This window comes from Stigmatopora argus, chromosome 9 (assembly GCF_051989625.1).
Source record: "Stigmatopora argus isolate UIUO_Sarg chromosome 9, RoL_Sarg_1.0, whole genome shotgun sequence".
Lineage (NCBI taxonomy): Eukaryota > Metazoa > Chordata > Actinopteri > Syngnathiformes > Syngnathidae > Stigmatopora > Stigmatopora argus.
In genome coordinates, this window is record NC_135395.1 from 14,307,585 (window position 1) to 14,315,676 (window position 8,092).

The window sequence follows — 8,092 nt, forward strand, 5'->3', positions numbered from 1 at the left end:
GAATACTGTATATGGCCATATTTGACATTATATACATCTTTGGTATTGACAGACATAGCTGTCATTGGCATGGACGATTCTAGCCCTCTTTAGCATTGACGGTTATTGCCATCATTGGCTCTGAACCCTAAAGCCATCTTTGGTATTAATGGAAAGAACCATCACTGGAATTGACATAAGGAAAAAAATGTTTGGAACAAATGCCTGGCCCATTCATTTTAATGGGTAATATTGATTTGATCTTTTTGTGAGTAAATTCCAAGATACAAGGCTACTCATAAAACCACTATAAAAACATTGTTCCATAAGTTTGAAGAAATGCATTTCTACAAGTAACGTATCATCTATTTTCAATTCTGCTGTGTTTTTTCTTGCAAAAACCTGATAGTACACATGTGAAATCCCTTGAAATTGCCCATGGAATACCAGATTGAATCTGACAGAGATTAAAGGACGCACACAGATGGTGTGCGTGTGTCATCCGTCCATATCGGTTGACCTACTACCGTTGCTCTGGTTCTAAACCCTTAGCTAAACATGGTGTGGCCTTTCTCCCATTTCCTGACCTATTGTGTCCGTTCACTGCCACTCTCACCAGATTTGGATCTGTGAAGTTATACCCCTGATTTATCTTGAAATCATACTATATGTTCCTTTTAACTCGGGCCGCTATGAGTTTTCAGTCTTTGTGTTGCTTTATTAATTCATGAGTATTTAAGACTTGAATATTTAATACTACAAAACAAGCCCAATACTATATCCTGGGATCACTACTACCTACATGCAAAAAACTAAATTGTTCTTTTTAGGGGTGGATTTCTGCTATAGAGGGGAGATTTTTTTTTAATTGTTTGAAGAAAGCAATAAAAGACTAAAGAAAGATGAAAAGTGTGATATAACAGAATTTTCAGTTAAAGGTCGTTTAAGGACAGCGTTATTTTTTTGAAGTTTCATCAAAACCAATCTTTTTTGTGGTTGAAAATAAAGTAGTCTTCCTGTTGTGTTATATTATTTTAAGATTTTATTATTGAATCGATGCTCAGAGGTCACAGTATGGTTTTTATCATGATTAAATTGTGTGCATTTTAAAGAATAACGGGTGTCTGAGAAAAGGACTATATCCTTCCTTATTAAAAAAAAAATATTTTCAGCTATCATTTCAACACACGCCGTGCCTTCAGTTTGGATTCCGTAGCTTTTGTAAGATGGTGGCTCTTGCTCACGGCTCACTAATTGCCTCTGGAGCAGTCTTGCGAAATTGCAGCATGGCAAAATGTCTTTCTTTCTGGCTGCAAATCAGTTGGACAAGTATAATCAAAAGTGTCAAACTTGTCAATGGTGGCATTACCGGGTGCATTTCTGCAGGAAAATTGCCCATTTAGTCCTTCGCCAAATACATTGTTCACACTTAAAAATTTCTGGTCGGTTTCATTTGCCTCAAATTTGCCGGGATTACTTGAGCGGAAAAATGAAAGATTGACTGCAACTGTGTTATTTGCATGCACTGTTTTCATGGGTTTAGAGCCAAGATATTATTTTGCAATTTGTACAAGCCAAGACCAAAGCCAACATATTGTCTGTCTCTCGTCGGTGTAAATGTTGACTCGCCTTCCCGCTCATTAATCCCCATCGCTCCATGTCAGAGGGGCCAGATTACTCCAATTTCTGGCCTCAGATTCTCATTCAGCACATGCTGCACCCCATTATTCAACCATTCAGCCACAAAGAAAATGGTATTTACCTCAAAGGCCAGAGCACCTCGGGCAGTAAACTAGGACGCCAAAGAAAGGGGGAAATCATTAATAAGAGTGGCAAAGTAGAAACCCACTTCTTTTGGAAGTATCAGCCTATCATCAGTCATCCAAGAACATGACAAACGAGTGAAATCAGCTAGAGAGGGATTTGACACAGATGTCTGACATCCTCATCTAATCCTTCACCACGACTGGAAACGCATGGATGAGATGGATTTGATTGCCATGGTAACAAACGGGGGGAGTAAAAAAAATAATGATAATCCCGCCTTGAATGTTGGGGTTTGATTTGGATGTCAAATCATGGGCTGACTCAATAAGGATGCTGGTAATTAGTCAATATGACGGGCAGGCCCCGCGGTCTATAATCATGAGAGTGCCATGAGAATCTTTGCTTTGAATGAACGAGCAAGCTCTTTTAGATCGAGAGCAAGGCTTAGTTTCACGTATAACACGGATTCCATCTGTTCTCATCTCATAGCTCAACCGCTATGCCTGTCATTTGTTTTAATGCCATGCAAACAATTCAATCTTACCGGAGGACATATCAACATCTGCTTGCAAAGTCCGCATTCCAGGAACAACGAGCCTCGGTCGGAGTGAAGGAAGTGACCTGGATGACCTGGATGGTGCAAAAACAGACAATTGCTCTTATTTCCTCGGATATGAAACAGAATAATATACAGGTGATGTTTAGAAATGTACGGTGCGGCTGCACAGTTTTAACCGTAACAGAGACAATGTCGAAACGGAAGAAAGTGCCTGTAGAAGAGTTAGCGGTATTAAACTGACGAAAGCCTTTGGTGAGTATGTTAAAGCTCGGCGAAGCTCTGGCGACATGTCGGTTTTTGTGAGCTCTACAGATTACAGTCACGGTAAAACCGGAGCTACGATCTGTCTGGCCTTTGGATGACATTTGGTGTCACCTTAATTCTTTCTGACACACTTCTGAGTATTGACTGAGGGAAATCAATTCATGATTTGTAATGATGATGATTGGCGTTGCACTTAATACAGATGTGAGTATTGTGAATTTAAGGGTTAACGTCCATCCAATTCATTTGAAGTGGGAAGGTGGCAGCGAATGAGCGTTTGTAAATGGCAATTGTTCATTCATTTGCTACCAACCCTCCTACATCAAATGGATTGTGCGTCTAGCACATGACAGGTCATGTCTGACCAAGCCATTGTAGCAATGATTTTATTTTATTTTATTTTACATTCAAGTGTCCATGCAAAAATCTTGAATTAATATTTGTTATTTTTTATAAAAACATGGTATGAGTACAGTTTTAGCATTGGATGATACCTCTCAGCCACAGATGGAATTGGTATCAGGAGCCATAAAAACTGGTATCAGCAAAACTAATTATGAAAAATGACAAGCACAAATTTTTCGTATGTGTTTGTAAAACAAAATACTGAAATTTTAAAGTTCCCTACATTTGTCAGGTTTTGACCCATAAACTAATAAAGAAGCACTGCATTACTGCACTGATTACTACCATCTAGTGCTCAAAATGAGAAGTGCAACACCATGTAGGCTAAGTTTAAGCTTGTTGTGAATTTTAGACATTGCCATTTTGACCAGGCTAAGAATAAACTGTCCTAAGGATCATTAAATATTTAAAGACTTGTGCACCTAAAGTGTGCAGAACATTGAATAAATAATTAAAATAAGAGCATCAAAGGCAAACTTTTTCAAAACTAAGCTAATTACTTGCTTTAGAAAGAATATAACATCGAGATAGCCTGTTCAAAGGGCAAACTTGATTCAGTCATTTGTTTTTAATTAGGATTTTTGTTATCACACAAGTCATGAAATCACTCTCAAACAGATCATCTTTCTGTGAGTTCAAGATTAACTTCAGTGGGGCTTTCAAATAATTTGATCTCCGAGCCGTGGGAGTAAGAATTGGCATTTTTGCGTTTGAGTGCCCTCGTCTCCCATCCGGCCGAATAATGGACCGCGGTGAAGGGAAGTGGTAGTATCGTGTTTCAAGTCTTTTATACCAGGAGAGGACTGGCTAGACACACACTAGCAGGGGAAAAAAAGTTGCAAGAGAGAAAAAGAGAAGCGGTAACAATAAGTACTTAGAGAGATGCTGGATAGAGACGGAGAGAGTTGCAAAATGTAGAGGGGAACGCAGCTGTCTCAGAGGTTTGTGTGTCCTATTTTTAGTCTCCCTAATGCACATCTCCAACTCAAACAGCTGCTGGAGCATTTGCATTCCAAAACACTTGTGCTGTTGTCGTTTCTTACGGTCAACACCGGAGAATTCCAAGCAACTGGGAGCCCAAAACCGGCTCAGGTGTAGTTTAGCCATACTGGTGTAAAGGTGTAGAGCAGGGGTGTCAGACTCGGGTTGGTTCGCGGGCCGCATTAACGTCAACTCGATTTCATGTGTGCCGGATCATTTTAGATATAATATTTAGTTTTTTTAAATAAATGGATTAAAAGAACTGGATTAAAATCCCTGAATATTCAGTTTTTTATAGATGTAAAACAATGTTTATTTTAGTTTTTTTATATATATATTTTTAGATTTTACAAAATGATTTCTGAACTAAAAACAGCGAAAAAAAATGATTAAAAAATTACAATTATTGATTTAAAAGGGGGAAAATCAGGACATTGAATATACATCTATACTCTTCATTTTAATTTTATCCTAAAACAGAAAGTCAGCACTCATGATTTACTTTCCCGGGCCACACAAAATGATGCGGCGGGCCAGATTTGGCCCCCGGGCCGCCACTTTGACACAGGTGGTGTAAAGTAACATTTTAAATGGAAATAAATAATACAGAATAATAAATAAAAAGGAAAAAACAATAAAGGGCGGCCCGGTGGGGCGAGTGGTTAGCGTGTCGGCCTCACAGTGGAGGACCTGGGTTCAAATCCAGGTTGGTCCACCTGTGTGGAGTTTGCATGTCTGTGTGGGTTTTCTCCGGGTACTCCAGTTTCCTCCCACATTCCAAAGACATGCATGGTAGGCTGAATGGACACTCTAAATTGCCCCTAGGTACGAGTGTGAGCGTGAATGGTTGTTTGTCTCCTTGTGCCCTGCGATTGGCTAGCCAACAATTCAGGGTGTCCCCCTCCTCTGGCCCGAAGTCAGCTGGGATAGGCTCCAGCACCCTCCACGGCCCTAATGAGGATACAGCGGTTCAGAAAATGAATGAATGAATGAATCAATAAATGAATGAATAAATACGTACCCAGTTGGCCTCTTTTTAATCAAATAAATGTAAATATTTTTTTAAATGTTGTCTCAAAATAGATGCCGATTAAGATGATTTGACACCCCAGGTATAGAAGGTGAAGCCCCGCCTCTCAGTCGTGCAGTTGTTGCTTTTTTTCTGTTAGCATGAGTTACCTAAGCACATCCACACGAGAGCGAGATGCAGCGTCACATGATCTAAAGTGCAGCAGTAAATAGCTTACGCCCCATGTGAGTTTGCGAGTGGGACACAACAGGCTGGAAGGAGTCATTAATGGAGGTCGTTAATCTCCATTTTAAAAGAAAGGAAAATGCGGTTTGAAAAAAAACAGCATACGCCCAATGATGTCTCAATACATTTTGAATAAAACCTCATTTGAGGTTGCATGGCTAGGTTCTTGCAAAGCGAGCATAGGTATGGGAGCGACGCTACCCTGAAATAGGAAAAGAGGTTGTTTCATTTATTTATCAAATGTAAAATATTTATGGATTTCAATCTACTGGCAGAGCAGGACCGGGCGGCGGCGCAAACTGTGGATGGAAGAATAGCAAAGTTGCTTTATGGGTGGATGTTTAAAAAGGGAAAGTGGTAAAAAGGCTCCCTCCTGTTCTGCATACATTTTGGCCCTGAATTACATCTGCCGGGTTTTCAGGGTGTCACAACTGAGCACACCAATAACTATTAATAGCAATTTCTTTTGACAAATCGATAACTAAACAAGATGCAAATTTCTGAAGTCATTGTCCGCCATTGATTTGGAATAAGGGAGACTGACAACCCTTATCTGATCAGAAAAAAAACATGTACATATATTTTTTTCTTTTTTGGGGGGGTTACATAATGTTTCATTCAATTTACAATTTAAAAAGAAAACCCAAGTAAGGTTCCTCTTCATTAACTTTTTAAATTAAAAAAGATCATCCTTTTTAATTAATAAAAGCATTAAAAGAATCAAAAAATCAGTTTTATCATTTATTTTGGTAAATTCCATTTTGAGAAATCTATCAAATTAAGAAATGGAGAAAAAAAACACTAAACATATTTTAAAATTTCCAAACAGTATTTCTTAAAACTTCAGAAATTTAATTAGAAAAAAAAAATATTTTTCACTTTCTTTACTATTTTGTATTTTTTTCTTTAATTTAAATAAAATGTAAAAAGATTAAACTAATAAAAAGAGAAATAATCTAATGTATTCATTTGTATTTATTTTGATATCTCTAATATTTCTTTTTAATAAAAAGCAAATGAATACGAAATACAAAAACGACTGTAAATATTCCCTAATTTCTGTAACACGAACCGTGAAGGTGATTGATACAAACTGTTAAGCCGACTCGGCGAAAGAAAAAAAATCTTTTCGCGGCAGCCGTCTTGTGCCCTCATCGACTGACACTGGGAGTGAACACCTCGGTCACATACTGTAAAATGAGTCTCCTTAGACTCAAGCAAACTGCAGACATTCCAGTTGAGCCTGTTTAGCAAGAGCATTATGTTTTCCCTCAAACCACAACCCCAGAACATACGTATCTCTTTACAAAGTTCATGACAGGCCTTTTAATGCACCTCCAACCACGTACGACATTTTTCAAAGCTAATCCATACAAAACCGCTCGGGAGGATTACACATTTGGACTTGATGTCGCATTGAAATGAAGCTTTAAAAAAAACCTACGCCCGTCCCCACATAGGGCCTACAGACGATCAAACACAAAAGGGATGGGGGGGGGCACAGGAGGAAGAGGCGATGCTGCGACAAATCACATTGAGTGAGTTAGTAGCACTCTGCGCTTTGGCGCTATTTTAAATAAAATATGAAAGCTGGAGAAGAAGGCCCTCCTCCAGATGCTGTGACTTGTGACAAAACATGATATTGTGAGACAGCACACACAGCTCCAAGCAACCCCTGGGAGGACTCTTCCCTCGCTTTCAAGGGGACGCCGCTAAGTGGAAGGAGCGGCACCCGCTCGACCGCAATCTTTTCCAGAACGCACATCAGATTTCTTCTATTCCTCTGTTTCTCGTTCAAAAATAATGGATATTGAAATATCCGTTTGAGTTTAGCAGCACATGAACGAAACGTCACGCTTCTAGTGAGACACTATTAGTTGGGAGGGTGCATCTTGGCCAGAGGAAGAACAAGTTTTTTTTTTTCTTAAACTCATTCGATGTCATTGACAGTGTCAGATGTCCAATTCATTTGAAGTGGGATGTTAGCAGCGAATGATCGAACGTCTTCTTCAAATGGATTGGAAGTTTTCTAGTGTTGAACTGATTGGTGACTGGACACCAAACAATCGCACGCTTTAAGGCAGTATTCATTCCAATACGAGTATTGGTGCCAGAGAACACCCCAAAAAAGGCCCTCAAATCACCAGGAAGTGACCCGGAAATGACCTTTAATGTATAAGAACTGCAAATGTCCCCTGAAAATGCCATCCAATCAATCAAAAGAACATAACCAAAAATTTACCAGATGTGATCCATGGGAAGCAGATCATTCCCATGCAAGTTCTCATTCAATTTAAAGTTTTTAGTCTGCATCAGAGTCGACAAGGTAAGTAAGTGTAGGATGACCTCTGGGACATTTACCGTATGAGATTCCTTCCTGACAGACAACCCCGTCAAAACACACACGGGGCGGCTACGAGTTTTGACAACTCAGAACATTGTCCATTAAGTAACTCACATGTAGATCTGTTCCGGCTCCCTTCGCTCGGTGCCATTAAACGTTGAGAGGCTGAAAAGGAAAGGCCTGTGTCAACACTGATATGACCATATAAATAAATCATGTGTAATCGCGCTCTCTCGCTCTCTCCTTCCTGTGTTTTTAGAATTCCCTGACTTCTCCTGACGTGGAGAAACACATGAAAATTACATGTCCAATTTCAAAAATTCAAAAGGATGTTCTGAACTTTTGTCGGCAAGATGGATAAATCATTTATTGTTTTTTGAACGACAGAAATACCTTTAAATTATCTCTTTAGATGAATGTTGGTTCATTCGCCTCTCCCAGTGAAAATGGCATTGAAATGTGACCATTCAGTCAGTCTTGCCAGTTTATATTAATTAGACAGCATGAAATGAGTTGAACACTTGAAAAAAGTTGGGGC

At 39.2% G+C, this 8,092-nt stretch overlaps 1 long non-coding RNA gene across 1 annotated transcript in view; it reads right to left on the reverse strand.

The window, feature by feature from the left end:
* The window catches only part of LOC144082709 (uncharacterized), a 35,520-nt gene that overhangs the window by 25,717 nt on the left and 1,711 nt on the right, over window positions 1-8,092 (reverse strand). The window contains exons 2-3 of the long non-coding RNA XR_013303310.1: window positions 7,669-7,719; window positions 2,291-2,376 (exon numbers count right to left, since the gene is read on the reverse strand). This is a non-coding gene — a long non-coding RNA (uncharacterized LOC144082709). The remainder of the gene's footprint in view (window positions 1-2,290; window positions 2,377-7,668; window positions 7,720-8,092) is intronic.